Source organism: Protopterus annectens, chromosome 5.part0 (genome assembly GCF_019279795.1).
Source record: "Protopterus annectens isolate FY-2018-M chromosome 5.part0, PAN1.0, whole genome shotgun sequence".
Taxonomy (NCBI): domain Eukaryota; kingdom Metazoa; phylum Chordata; order Ceratodontiformes; family Protopteridae; genus Protopterus; species Protopterus annectens.
In genome coordinates, this window is record NC_056735.1 from 645651358 (window position 1) to 645666486 (window position 15129).

General features: G+C 40.3%; 1 protein-coding gene across 1 annotated transcript in view; it reads left to right on the forward strand.

Annotated features, from left to right (window-relative positions):
* Positions 1 to 15129, forward strand: part of LOC122802725 (P2Y purinoceptor 8-like) — a 153454-nt gene that overhangs the window by 74859 nt on the left and 63466 nt on the right. The window contains exon 2 of the mRNA XM_044072487.1: positions 5784 to 5852. The gene's annotated coding sequence lies outside the window, so the exon portion shown is untranslated. The remainder of the gene's footprint in view (positions 1 to 5783; positions 5853 to 15129) is intronic.

A 15129-nucleotide genomic window follows, 5' to 3' on the forward strand; every position in this document is an offset into this window, starting at 1 on the left:
CATACAGAATATTAATAAATACTGTCTGGGATTTGAGAAAACGTTCCTGCATTGAGCTAAAGGAATTTGTGAGATGACCAGTCATGTGCAGGGTATGAGCAAGTCAGAAACACAAACTCTGTGAGGCTGGTAGGGCAACCAGTGTGGCCATGCACAGTAAATGTTAATGACTGTATAATGACATGGTAATGAGCAACATTATTAAAATGAGCATCTCACTGTATGGTAATGAGGCAAACAAGATGGCAGAGTGATTTATATATGTATAAATGCAGCACAACTGGCTTGCATCTGCAACAGGTTTGAACTCAGCTGAATATTTGTATACAGATTAAGGTTATCATTAAAGAATGTTATGGTGTGTTGCGGCAGTATTAAATATGCATGCACAAGAGATTCTTATTTATGCTGCAGTACCTGACACTGCACAACATCACCCTTCCGGGTGCCAGGTCACCTGAGCACATGTAATGTTCAATGCACTACACAACACCGATATTGTGGACTGGCACTGATTATGTAGGGGACATCATTTGACAAATTATGGACATGTGTTGGCCTTATCTGCAGCTGGATGGAGTAAATGAGTACCTCTCTCAGAAGATACTAATGTTTGTATGGCTTTATGGATCTTACCTACAGGGACCTTTCTGTGACCCACTAGGGGCACAGTAAAGGAATCTCAGGCATCTGCCTGATATATGCTCTATCTCTTTCTCGATGTCATAATTCAGCATGCTGAGGAACATCTGTGGTTCCAACAAACCCCAGATGAGATAGCCTGCACCAAGCAGGATTTCTACAACATAGCACATTTCCGCTGAGATACTTGGGGCCATAGATTGTACCCACGTTGAAATAAAGGCCTCACCTGGTGAATTAGTAAGGAGGGTAGGAGAAACACAAAGGATATTACTCCATCCACTACCTGGTGGTCTGTAATGCAAATGGTATAATCTCAAATGTGTATGCAGATGACCCAAACAATTATCAAGACTCCCACATATAGCAAACTTGGGACCTTTGTCAACATTTTGAGAAGGCTGACTTCCACAGGGGTCATCTTGCTGGTGATGCTGAAGATGCCCATAAACCCTGGCTTATGACACCTGCAAAATCAAACAGACCAGGTGTACCATTTTTTTCCAATCACAAACAAGGAGTAGTACTGAAAAAGTACTTAGGCTGCTGAAAGCACCTTTCTTTCTCTGGATTCACATGGTGGTGGCCTGCAGTATGACACTGACACATTTGCAAACATAGTGTCAGTATGTAGAATGTTACCCAATATCATACTTAAGAATCATTTTCAGCAGGGTGGTTAATTGCAGTATCAGAATTCTTCAGCACACCAGGTATTGGAGGCTGAGTCAAATGAGAAGCCATTGGAGGAGCCAGCAACAGGAAATAATCATATAAGATGGAGATGGGCACTGTATGCTGTGACAGTAGTACATAGGTGGCAACTTGCACATAGTTTCAGAACACAATAGACAAGGGTAAGGCAGATATTCTACAGTAAAAGTGATGCATGGAAAGCCAACACCAGGCTGTGCAAACCTGTGCATGGGTTGCCCATGCTCTGCATCAAACATAAGTAACCCAAGAAACAAGGTATAAAGGACAGGGCACAGTTATCATAATTTGCATAAGTGGGGAAGGAAGCATAAGAATGGATGCCTTTTCACAAGGAAACGTGTGCACACTGAAAGTATGAAAGTAAAATGTGCTGTTGTGTTTCCTGTCTGTGTTAGGTGGAGGGGACTGCTTTAGCATAAACCCTTTATGAAAGGCCAGTGACAGTGAAAGAGTGTGTGTGTGTGTGTGTGTGTGTGTGTGTGTGTGTGTGTGTGTGTGTGTGTGTGTGTGTGTGTGTGTGTGTGTGTGTGTGTTTGTGTCTGTTTGATGTACTGGAAAATGAGGTATTGTGACTGTGAGTCTGCTGGGACACAGCCTCAGAAGTAGCTGCAGCACTGTCTCAATGCACTGGGCAGGTCCAGGGCATGCAATGTAGATGTTTCAGTATCATGTGCACTCTCCTGCCCACAAGAGCTGCCTCCACTGGAAGTTGCACTGGATTTATCATACCCCAGATAGATACTGGTGTGCTACTTGATTTTGATCGATATCTTTCACCACTGCCATGACCAGGGAATATCGTCTTTTGGGTGTAGACGCCTTCACAGCAGATGTAACCATGGAAGTGCTAGCACTGATAGTGGGATCTTCACAGTACATGTCATAATGGCAACCATCAGTAGATGTACAGGTGGACTGGTCTGTGTTACTTGGTTGTTTAGATATTTAGAAAAATGTGAAAAATTCTATCTTTATAAATTAATATCATAAAAACAACAGCTAGTATCTATTTACCTGCACTGGGCTGGTAATGGAGCTGAGTTTGCCATTGTGTAAGCTTTAAGATTAAATCTTTTAAAACCTTATGCATAACATGGTTTTGAAAGTACTGATGCCAATATGAACAAACAATATTTGACACCTAGAGGCATAAGAGTTAACTGTAGAGGCACCTGAAGGTGTCACTCGGATTTAATGAGTTAATCACCCCCCATGTGGACCTTTTTGTCCACTGGGTGCAAGGGGCAGATTCTGACATGTGTCTACTAGGGGCTACCACACTTTCCTGACTGATAGTATCCTTCATTAACCTGTTTTCTCTTCGAGAAATGAGTATCATAGGTATCTGCAGGCACAGAGGTTGTGTCCATGGTCTGTCTAGGGGATGCACTGGTCACATTGCCATGTACAAAACATGCACACAGTCTCTGTACTCCCTGTGCCAGTTTATATGTGCCATCATTATCTGAGATTGCAGATCCTCCAACATTACACTGGGGTAGTTGCACAGTGCTGATACTGAATAAAGAATCACCCGTGAACACACTAAAACAAAATATTCTAGGTAATCATGACCCAGCACCAGAAGTATAAATGCAACTGAGGTCTATAAACAGTAATATGATAATAATTAATAATTTAATTGCATACCTTGAGCAGATGGCTACTGATGGTGAATTCCTGCTGTACCTTAATACCATAAACCAGACAGCCATAATAATTCTGATAGTGGAAAAGGAATACAGAGGAATTACAAGCATTTTACACAGAAATAGGTCTACATAACTGGAATATCTCTAGTTGATTGCACTGGTGGTTAGCTCAGCAATGGCCCCATCATTTAGTACCACACTGTGGGACTGTGTGGCGGTACGACTGCCCATGTGAGAAGCTAGGAACAATTCCTTCTCTAGAAGAGGTGTTTCTCTCAATGGAATCTCATCCATTCATCTACCTTCCCATGCCAGTGATTAAGCTGCTTGTTGGGCAGCTCATGTGATATCACTGATCCTGTAGCACACCATCTTATAACTGTAGCTGTAGTCACCAACCCCATTGATATCTGCCACCACATCTTCCCATGCCTGAGTCCAGTAGGGTAGTCAGCTCCATGCAGGCCAAACAGCTATGGCGAAGGAGAAGGAGGGCCTGGTATGCCATCTTACTCACCATATTAGATAGTTTGAGCTTACATGTAGATTTCTTGGCAGAGTTGCAGTGTGCTTCTGCATCCCCCTTTTTAGGCTTTGATCTGTTGCTGTGAAAAGTAGTGAAATTGCCACTGGTGTTCCTCCAAGGACCTGCAAAATCCTTATGCCATCTGTCTTCTACTATGCCATACAGCATGCTGTTTGTGTGCCTGACAGTTATTTATCTGTAGCCACAATATTTAAGTAATGTTAGTCAAATGTTTGCTGAGAAATTTCCTGTACAAAACGATATCCAAATCATTGCAACTGACAAAAGTGACATAACTTGTTTTTATCAGGTCATGCGGGAGGGATATGTTCCTGACCCAGAGACTCCCCACACTCTGGAATGGACTGCGCATACATGTCAAGCAGAGCGTCACTTTGGCCGTCTTCAAAAGGAACCTTGATGATTGGATGGGATATAGGAAATTCACCCCGGGGATCACATCAGTCGCCCTGCTAGACAGGGGTCCAGGGAAGTAAATACTGTGGGAAGAAATAGCCACGGAATTGTTATGGATAGGCTTGTATAGGCCCTAAGGCCAATAGCGTAGTACCAACCTATGAACCTATGAACCTATCAAAGTAGTTTTGCAAATGAATTGTGTAATGTGTACAGCAGTCAAATTTAGCTTCTCTCTAAGCTCTCAAAAACTCCTACAACTACCCTCAAACAGCCCAACCCTGTAAATATTGTAAATAGCATTCTACTGTTGATGTGTGTATGTAAAGCGTATTTAGATTTTCTTAAAAGGTTTGTATGTAAACTGTTTCCACACCTAACACATATCTGTTTTCCTCAAATGAAACTGTATGATCCCTACCTTCAAGCTTAATGAATTTGTTAACTATGCATGATACTGAATGCATTCATGAGTAACTATTCTACATAATATTATCTTTAATATTAACTATCAATTGTATCTAAATTGTATAATGCATCTTGGAGCTTTTCTCCCCGGGCCTCCGCTGAAAATGGGTCAATTCAGCCCAGTGGACTTCCCCAGTAATCAAACTGCAAATAAAATAAATAAATAGATATGCTGAAAATGGTATCAGAAGTCAAGCAAGAATGTCTTGAATTGTGCTCTGAGTATGTGTCTGTCATTATGCTTAAAAATTCAGACCAAAAATGCTTTACATTTGCAACTCCCTATCAATACACCTTCCCAATACTCTTACAAATATTGCCGAACCTATTTCTTATGTCAACAAGTTCAACAACAGTTAAAAGCAGCCGTACTTGAAGAGATTGACTTGAAAAAGTAGTACTTACCTTGTACAAGCAGAACTTTAGGTTTCCTTGAACAATTCTTCTGTATTTCAGGCATTGTAGGTTCTAAACTTGGCTGGTCTATGATTTCTTCCATAACACAGTGTGGCCCTGTATCTGCCATCCTGCTTATACCATGCAGAGTCCACCTGGTTGGGTGCGGTGATTATTCTAATAAGAGATCAACTCATTATTGATTCTGAATTGCATGTTTGGAAAGCAACAATCTCTTCTAATCATTATGCTGAACTGCGGATGGCACTACGCATGTGCTGTCTAGGCTATGCCTTTAGGAGGGGTTTGTAATTCCAAACATAGCTTCACAAACATGGAGTCATTGTAGAGTCTGCCTTCTTCAAAGCATACACAAGGATATAGCACTATCATGTTTTACATCTTATTGTGCCATTGACAGCCATAATAATATAATGCCTATATTATTCTAGCCCATCATTCGTCAGGCCAATGAGGTGTCCATTGATGCCTGTCAATGTGCAACATATGGTATGTTTGAACACTGGGTTTTGTTCCGTTTTCTGCCATTTGTCCCTGTGATATTTCATGATGAGATATCATGGCTGGAGAAAGAGAGGGCAATGCTCCTTTTACAGTGCAGAGATGGTATGTGGAGGAGTCAAAATTCTTTCTTTACCTTCACTGTAAGGATCACAACCAAAAGCTACTACAGTAGGGCTATCAAAAACCTCAGTATAAGACTGAAACCTGTAATAATATAGACCTGGTTATCAACTGTGCCACTGACATCCCACACATGGGGAAATAGCACCATTATAGTGACATAGTGCCACAATCCTGACCACATAAGCTGAAGCCAGGATGAAGTTAAACAGAGGACACAGCCTCCATATTAGAATTTACATAGAACTTATGTTGGCTACAAATATAATTTGCCACTGTGTGCCATCCATGTATATTATATGCTCTTTTTCTCTTCATAGCCCTTGAAGATGTTGCAGTGAATAGTCAACTGCACAGCAGGAGACTGGAGCACCTAAGAGAGCACCAGGGTGAGTATACTTGCTTCAGAAAGTACAGTTTTTAATTTTAACAGTAGAATTGATTGATTGTTGAATGTTAAATGAATGTGTGTGTGTGTGTGTGTGTGTGTGTGTGTGTGTGTGTGTGTGTGTGTGTGTGTGTGTGTGTGTGTGCGTGCGCGCGCGCGCGCATGTGCATTCTTTCCACCAAATGTCTGTTCTAATAATTGTCCCAGCGAAGTGTCTGTCTCATACTAACAGCAGCATTAGACATGGGAAATATGTATGAGCAGATTTTTTTGGGTGAGAGAATGTTTCATTTTTAGATAATCTTTCAGTCACTGATAACCTGTGAGAGACATGAATTTCTGAGCATAATTTTTCGTATATGTACATTTGTCTCAGACATCCCATTACTGTCTTGGACAGCAGATTCATTTTTGTTTGTCCAGGTAGCTTGTCATGTTAAACTTTTCCTTTTTGATATGTTGGTGTTGATGACTGTGAGTTCAGGTCCCTCTCTCGCTTATCTATGCTGGCAGCATTTTTAAACTGGAAAGTGCATTTGCTCTTCATTCAAGAATGTTAGATGTAACTTAATCATATCCAGAGTTTCCATTTTCCTTTGAAAAAAAAATCTTTTATCCCTTAGATTTGAAAAATAACGATTCATTATAAACAAGTTGAAGGGCAAAAAAGCAATAAAACAATCTCACAACGCTTTTTTTCCACTTTATTTTCAAATTTGGTTTAATAAGAAACGATTTATATCTTCTATTTCCCATTTTCTTAATTAAAATACAATGGTGAAATGAAAAGACGGTTAATTCATATTTAAAAGTTGCTCAAAGTTAGAAAAAATTTATTATTAGAAATGAAATTAATTTTACACGCAAATTTTTGGTCTTTTTTTTTAGTTTCTTTTGACAACCCCTTCTTTTGTTGAAAGATATGACAATTGAAAAGTGGTAGTAGAATTTATATATGTTTAGTGAATGATATATTGAAAACAAACTTTATCACTTTTTAAAGAAAATTCATTAAAAATGGTATCATCTCATTCTAAACTGAAAAGTGAAAAATAAAAAAAAGTTCAATTATTATATGAAATAAAAAAAATAAAATAAATAAAATAAGTGGATAATCTGTATGGGATCCAAAAACCTGGTATATAAATTATTATTAATAAATAATGTTTAATAAAAATTGTAAATAAATTTCCAGTATGTCATAATGGTGTTGGCATAAAAATATAAACAATGGCACAAAAACGCCACACCCCCACACCCCTTTTGCAGTCATTACTTAAATAAAAATTTGAGTTATTTTTTATATTGAGTCCTGGACTCTTTCCAGTTTCTAAAAATCATATGACAAGTACATATCAGCTTATTTTTTCATTAGATTAGGATCTCTTTCTCACCCCTATTTGTCACTATTTTTTTCTATTGCATACATGTATTTTATTTTTTTTTTCTCATCACTTATTTTACTTTTATATGCAGCGACCTCAAGACCTTCACCAAATGCTCAGGCAAGGCATGTCACACCCCCCCTCAATGGTAACAACAATGCCGCCACCATCACCGACAGAAGCACCCAGCATTTCTAGGTCCCAGCCTGCCACAGTCATATCCATACCTCCTTTCCTGGCTGTACCACACACTACAGGTAGCCCTGCGCTAGATGCTGGGACTGCTGTACCCAGTGGAAGAAGTATCAGAGGAGGTGATACCTTTAATTACCCATCAACAGCTGACAGATAATGGGGGTAAACAACTTAAAGGAAGTTAGATACCAAAATCAGCAAGATGCAAACTTTCTCCAGTGATTCACTGAGTTAGGTCCAGCACTGACATAACCATTTGAGATAGAGCACAGTGGTGATAGTACCTAGGGTGGCAAGTAACATTCCATTGGATCACAACTAGCAGGGACTGCAGCTGCAGAACCCCATCCTAACCCTCATCTTGGTGTAGCCCTCTCTTTCGGATCAGTGCTCACTCCTGTTAGTTGTGCAGTCATCCCCTCACCACTGTCTTCACTGTGTCTGATTATGATCCCCTTCCCTCATTGTGCACCTTGTCAGTCTTGTCTGTCATCCTCAGCTACCAGCCTTAACTCTCTTAACTTTCCCTTACTTCTCTTAGTTCCTTTCCCAACTTACCTTCTCTTTACATATGAAAAATTGGCACCAGCCAAAATATTTACTCTACCTTCTCCATTTCTGTCTTTCTCTGTCGTTAGTTTTTCACCTTCTGGTCTACCTTCTGATGGCTTTCCCTTTTACGTCTCTTCCATCTACTCCCATTGTCACCTTTTAATCTACTCAAAATATAAATAAAGACACCTTACACATGATCATGTAGGGCTTCCATATCACTTATCATTTGTGATCGTACTGTGTGTGGTGGGTCAGGAGGAGCACTATCAAAACCCATGTATAACTGCCAAGCACTGACTATGCTCCCACATTGCAAACAGCTCAGCTGCCATGTTTCACACTTCTAACTTTTATGTGCAACCACTTACATGCCTTACTTATATTGGCCTTACCAATCACTGGCCATGCACATGAGCTGATCATCATTATAAAGCTGTTAGCACAACTGAAATACAGTATGATCACCAAATTGTGAGAAATTGTCAACTATGCCTTTGAATTATGAGTTTAGATTACAAAGGTAGATATTGTTGGAGCAAAAATAGTGTAAACTCAGAATAAGAAATATTTCTAACAATGTGTCTGAGATGCCAACTATGAGCTGACAAAAAATATTCCTACTGAATGGTATGTATGCGGCAGTGCTAAATGAGCTGTCAATCAACTTAGTAATAGTTACATCCAGAATGTTTGCTGTAAATAAATTAAAAGAAAGTCTAAGCTTAATACCAAAATTATAACCATTAACACAGCTAAAAAACTAAGTTGATCAACTGGACCCTTCCACAATCACAAACAATAATTAAGGTATCGCCTCAGCATGTCTGTAGATGTCAAAAAATGTATTATTGCTGTCATCATAGATATAATGCAATTCAAAGAAATCCATGAACAGATCAGCATAGGTGAGAGCAAATGCTTCTTTCATGGTTCATAGGTTCATAGGTAGGTATTAGACTATTGGCCCTAGGGCCTATATAGGCCTAGCCAAAAAAGTTCCCTGAGTTTCCCCACCCAATAATTTATTTTCCTGTGTCCCTGTTGAGCAGAGCCACAGAAGTGATCCCCAGTGTGAATTTCCTATTTCCCATCCAATTGTCAAGATTTTTCTTAAAGAGGGCCAATGAGGAGCTTTGTTTGACATGAATGGGTAGTTTGTTCCAGAGCATGGGAAGTCTCTGGGACAGGAATCTATCCCTCCAGCATGTTCTGTTTAGTGTGGTGACAAGGTTTAGGCCCCTGGAGTGTGTGGCTTGGAGAGATTGGGATTTCATTAAGTGTAGCAAGTCCAACAGATCTGGATTTGACATGGCTTTTTATGTTAGGCAGAGGTTGCCTCCAAGTAGGCAATATGCGATGGTGTACAGCTGGAGTTTTTTGAGACGGTCTGTGTATGGCATATGTTTGAAGCCGGTAGTCCTCTTAGTGAGGTATTTCTGTGGCCTTTCTATTTGTTGTAGGTGTCTTGTGAGGTACATGCCAAACAGGGCATTGTACTCTATAATGGGTCTGATGAGGGATGAGTAGAGAGGAACAATGACCTCTTTTTTTCTTGAGGAGAACCCCTTTGTGATGAGGTATGCCATGTAGAATGATTTCTTGACTACTGTGGTGATGTGATTATCAAAGGAGAGGCTACTGTCCACCTGTGTCCCAAGGTTTCTTATCACACTTTCAGTGTTTAGTAGGCTACCACCTATGTGGTAGTTCATGGGTACAGTGTTTTTTCCAAAGGGGATGACAGTGCACTTCTTGGCATTAGCTTGAGGCCATGACTTTGACACCAAGCATCAGTCTCAGTGAGGCCCCTTTGTAGAATGTCCACATTATTAGGTGATTCTATTATGGCTCCCAGTTTGCAGTCATCTGTGAACTTCATTAGCCAAAGACCTGCTGTGTTAGCCTGGACTTCTGAGAAATATATACCAAACAGGAGAGGACCCAGGACTGAACCCTGTGGTACTCCACTTGTCACTAGTCTGAGGTCAGATTTGGAGTCGGGTACTTTCACGGTGTGGGTTCTGTCAGTGAGGCAATTGGCCACCCATCTTGTAACATAGGGATTTATGCCCAGTCTAGTGAGTTTATCTATAATTCCAGAGTGGAGGATGGTGTTGAAAGCCTTGGCGAGGTCAAGATAGGCTGTGTGCACCACCTTACCCTTGTCCACAGCTCTGGTGACTACTTCAAAGAAGTCAATCAGGTTTAAGAGACATGATCTACCTTTTACAAACCCAAACTGAGTGGGGTCTAGAGTTTTGAGGTTACCTATGTATTTGTTTATAAGCTCCATGATGATATGTTTCATGGCCTTGCAGACCAGACTTGTCAGGCTAATGGGGAGGTAGTTCTTGGGTTCCATGGTGACACCCACTTTGTGGAGTGGGATAACCATCACTGTGCGCCATTCAGGAGGCACAAAGCCTGAAGTGAGGCTATAACTGAACATGGTACTTAGGAGGGGTGCCAGTTTGTTCTGTAGTTCATGCAGGATGCAGCCTGGGATGTTGTCTGGTTCTATGGATGCTGTGTTCTTGGCTTTGGAGATTGCGTCCATGATTACAGGGGCTTTACATTCTTGCGGTATAGAGATGGGCCCTTTGAGGGGGTGAGGGGGGTAAAGTTTGCACTGAATCTATCAGCCAGGATGTTGGTGATATCAGTTGGTTCTGTAAATCTATTGATATTGTGCTGTAACTCAGAGCAGATCTGAGTGTTGCCATTGATATTCTTGGCATGGCTGTAGAATGTGTTGTGATTGTCTTTAGAATCAGTGGGGATTTTACTTTTGTAACTCGCTTTGGACGATTTTATGAGGGATCTCAGCTTCTTGCTTAGGCTGACCAGGGAGTTCCTGCAATCATGGGATTTGACTCTTTTTTTTGCAGCAGCTTCTTCCTTCTGTTGTAGAGTTTGTTTATGGCAGGGGACCACCAGATTGGCTTCCTTTTTTTGGAGGATATCATTTTGGTTCTGTTGGGGATGGCACGATCCATGCACTTGTGTATGTGCTTATACAGTGCATTTGTATAGGTTTCAGCAGTCATACCACTATTTCCCATCTGCATGGGTGTCGTGAAGTTTGCCACTTCTGTCTTAAAAAGCATGAAGTTGGCTTTGGAGAAGTTTTTTATGGTGGTTTCCTTAATGGAGAGGGGGGGTGGAATATGGATGTCTTGGGTGATTAGCTTGTACTCAGATCTGACCAGCGAGGAGTTGACCACTGGCATGGAGCATCTGTTACCCATACTGGTAATGACCAGGTCCAGGATATTGCTGCCCCTGGTGGGGGTATGGGCAAGCTTATCCAGGGTATTGGAATTTATGAATTCCAGAAAATGTTGAGCAAATGAGTTAGTGCATGACTAGTTTTCCCAGGTGATGGTGGGGTAGTTGAAAACTCCCATTATTAGGGTATTGGGCTGAACCTTAATGTTATCAAGTGTATCAAAAAATGTGAAATGGGCACCCTGGGGCATGGCAGGGGATCTTTAACAAGCTACAACCTGGATTGCAGTCTTGCCCAGTGTTAGTTACACTTGAATAATTTCAGATGCATTATGCTGGGCAACTAGCCTGGAGGTGTGGAGATCCTTAATGAATATGGACACACCTCCTCCTTTAGTGTTTTGGTCCAGGTTAGGTGGCCGAAAGGTGTGATATGAATTATGGTTTGGTAATGCGGGGGTGCTCTCTGGAGCCTTGAACCATGTCTCTGTCACTGCACAGATGTCGATGTTCTCCATCTTAAGGAGTGCCTCGAGTGAGTGCATTTTGAGGTTTAGACTTCTAGCATTGAGTGGCATTACCCTCAGATTTTGCTTGCTTGTACCTGCTATGGTGGTGAGTTAGTCATTTCAACTTTGCTTAAAAAAAGGCACTATAGGGGTGGCAACAGCCTTAGCCAGTATCCGCAATCCCAGAGGTGACAGGTGCAGGCCATCTCTGGCAAAGTATTATGGTCTGTCGAGCATGTTGTCCCAGACAGACAGATACTAAATCCCCTTAGAATGACACCAGAAACTTAGCCAATTGCTGAAGTCAATCATTTTGTCCTTGTACTGTGGTATCATTCTGGGTGATGGCAGGATGCTACTCAGGGCTAGGGTTATACCTGCCTGGGCTACATGATCCAAAAGGTCCTCCATGTCTCTTTTCATGTAGTCCAGGGAGGTACATCTCAAGTCATTCACACCAATATGGACAATGACAGAGTCATAGTTGCACTTGTTGTGGAGTGACCTGAGTCTGTGCGTTATGTGGTGGATCCTGGCACCCAACAGGCAGCTGACAGTAATTTTCTCCTTGTTTAGCCTGGTGAGTGGGACATCAGTGTGCCTGACTACAGAGTTGTGGTACAGTGATTCGGATTGTAATAGTTATTACCAAAATAAAACACACTGATTATCAAATATACTTCTTATAAGTTTAAAATGAATTATCTGAATTCATTACTACAGAGTTCAGTTTTCTCTAAAAAAAAATAACCTATTGGTTGTATACCTTTGTCATGAAAAATATTTGTATAAACTGAATGAACATCAAGTGTACATAAGTAGGACTCCATATCTTTATTAACATCCTGTAACATTAGCAAAAAAAAATGTGTTGTATCTTTAACACTAGCCAAAACATGTACAAATAAAGAATTTAAATATCTTCTAATTCCAGAATGGCAGCAATTTAATCTGTAAGGTAGCCCCTACCAGAAACTATGTCACCCCAAAGATGGTCAATCCTCCTTGTATACATTTGGTAATAAGTAAAAGCACTGATAAGCTGGACATTCCACCATTTAATTCATGTAATAGTCTTTGAGAAGTGATTCCTTGTAGTACAAAATACACCACAGAATTATTAGTTTGCTCTATAAAAAATACACAATGTCAAAAATAACTGATGGTAACATCTAATAACATTTAATTGTATAAAAAACTCACATTTATATTCACTTCTTCTCCAGGCCACCATAGCCCCACCATTATCAGGATTTACCATGACCAAATCAGATGTAGAATATAACTCATTGAGGGCTCCCCCTTCTTCCCTACTTAAATTGTAAGAAAAAATTCTTAGAGTGCTGATTGAGATAAATGCAATTCCCTTTAGATCACCTTCTCAAAACACTATACAACCAAGTGGTTAGAGGGCTGAAAACCAGAGTGTTTAAAATAAAGTGTTTTAGAATCAGTTTGTACTGGATTCAGTGAGTTATTCCTAATATGTAAGCAAAATATTAAATTTAAAGTTCTAGTAAATTCTATAAGTTCAGTAATACACTAGTAATCAGAAACAAAAATTGGGAATCAAGTTTAAACTATTTAGTGCACCAAACTGATAATCATGTAAAACGTTGTTGCTTACATTTACTACTACATCAACATTAGAAGTATTCAAATGCTCTTCATCATTTCTCTGAAATGTGATAACAGAGAATCAGTTTCTGAGGTGTTTCCTAGCCAATCAGCAGTCAGAGTGTAAGTGTGGGAGGGTGCCCGAGCTTTGTGAAGCTGGCCAGTTGGTGTATCCTTGGCAGGATACAAATAATATAGCCAAAAGCTACTACAGTAGTGAGAATGATGAACATCAGGGTTATATTAAATTATAACCATTTGTATTATATAATGCTACCATAGTTGAGAGAGATTAATTTGCTTGCTGGATGCAGCACCTTCCTTACTTTGAAAAGTTGCCTAAAATTCAGATTTATTATATGATATGCTTTACAAAACTGAAAAATGAATAAGTATATTCTTAGATTTATAGTTCAGGATGAATGGTAACTTCATACATAAAACATGATAGCAGCTCAAAGTATATGTTTATGTTGTCTAATGTACAGCAAAATGGATGTAAGGGATTTGATTTTTATGCATATCTGTGTTCAGCTTATTTCTCATATACTGAAAGAAAGGTTATATGTATGGACACTACCAGTATATAGCAGTGGCTGCTGGTGATTTCAAATTAAAGGAGGGCTGCAGGAGACAGCTGAATGGGTGGGGCCAATGGGAAGGGGCATGGCCAACTAGAAAGGGGTGGGGCTATGATCAAAAACACAACTGGAACTTTAATTAAATACGCTGCCCTGGGTGCCAAATTGTCATTACAAGAGACAATCAAGACAAAATGAAGTGTAAAAGAAAAAAAAATATTTCAAGCATTGGCTACATGACAGCTTACTTAATATCTAGATGGAAACAAAAAGGTTGTGAGGCATGAAAAAATAAATTACTTTTAAAATACATTAATGGAATACTAGTCAACATCAAGTATAAAAAAAAGCTTCTCCTTGCACTGCAATTCTAATTATAACTTATATTCAGCTTTATAAAAGTACCTCTGAGATCATCCATGTGCAACTAACATCGGGCAAATCTGCAATGCAAATTGTGGCCTGCTACACATCACCCTCCATGACCCAGGACCACCACTCTGCCTTTCTGGAGACACTGGAAAGCATTAAGGTCCTACCGGACACCCTGATCTTGGGATATTTCAATTAACCTACCATTAACTGGGAAAACTACTTGAGTACAAACTCCCAGGCTCAGTGCTTCCTGGAATTTATCAACCCAAATGCCCTGGATAGCTGGTAAACTCCCCTACCAGAGGCCACAACATATTGGACCTGGTCATCACCAACATGGGCAACAGGCGCTCCGTACCAGAGGTCAACCCATCACTGGTTAGATCAGACCATAAACTAATCACCCTGGGTGTCCACATCCCACCACCACCCCCAACCAAGGAAACCACAATGAAAAACTTTTCTAAAGCAAACTTCACCTTACTTAAGGCAGAGGTGGTAAGTTTCACAGCCCCCACGCTAAAGGATAACACTGCCCAAGATGCAGAATCCTTTACAATTGCACTCTATGAGCACCTACAAGGATGCATGGATTGTGCCATCCCTAGCAAAACTAAGACTCACTCCCCTAAGAGAAGGAAACCAGTCTGGTGGACCCCTGCCATAAACAGGTTATACAACAAAAAGAGGAAACTAGTTCAGAAAAAAAGCAAATCCCAAGAAGGAAAGACATCCCTGATCAGTATCAGTAAGAAACTAAGGTCCCTCATAAAATCATCCAAGGCTAACTTCGAAAGAAAAATAGCCAAGGATTTGAAAGATAACCACAAAGC